The sequence below is a fragment of the Triticum dicoccoides genome, chromosome 3B, assembly GCF_002162155.2.
Source record: "Triticum dicoccoides isolate Atlit2015 ecotype Zavitan chromosome 3B, WEW_v2.0, whole genome shotgun sequence".
NCBI lineage: Eukaryota > Viridiplantae > Streptophyta > Magnoliopsida > Poales > Poaceae > Triticum > Triticum dicoccoides.
In genome coordinates, this window is record NC_041385.1 from 78,010,670 (window position 1) to 78,011,293 (window position 624).

A 624-nucleotide genomic window follows, 5' to 3' on the forward strand; every position below is an offset into this window, starting at 1 on the left:
TGAGACGGGCCGCTCGACGCCGTCACGCCAAGCTCCGGCACGGCGGAGTCCGCCACGGCCACCTTCTTCTCCTCCACATCCGCCGCCGCAGCGACCGATCCAGCGCGTGGGGATGCAGCACCCGCACCGCCGACGAGGGCTTGCACGGCATCTACCACGGTCTCCGCGCCCGTCCTCTCCAGATCCCCGTTCGTGACGGCGGCTTCGCCACGGCCTTGCTCCATCCGAGCCAGAAGCAAGCAGGAGGAGAGAGGGAGGCGGTGGTGGTGAGCGAGCAGGTGGGGTGGCCGGTAAGGGAGATGATGAGGCAGAGGAGAGAGGAGGGAGAGGGAGGCGATTTGGAGGAAATGGGGTAGGCGATGCGGCCGGTGCCAGTTCCCCTCCTCTTATACTAGGGGCCTTTTTTGGAAAATATCCACGCACACGTGCACGCGCACGACCGCGGGGAACCCGAACCGCCAGCGTATAATACACGTACACGCTCCGCGTACAATTGTACACGGGCCGGCGCGGGCTCGTACAGGGCTCTACGACTCGTCTACGCGCGCGCTACGCCCACCTGAAATGACCATCGTGCCCCTCGTTACGAACCGCCATCGACGCATCTGGACCGTCCTTGTGTTT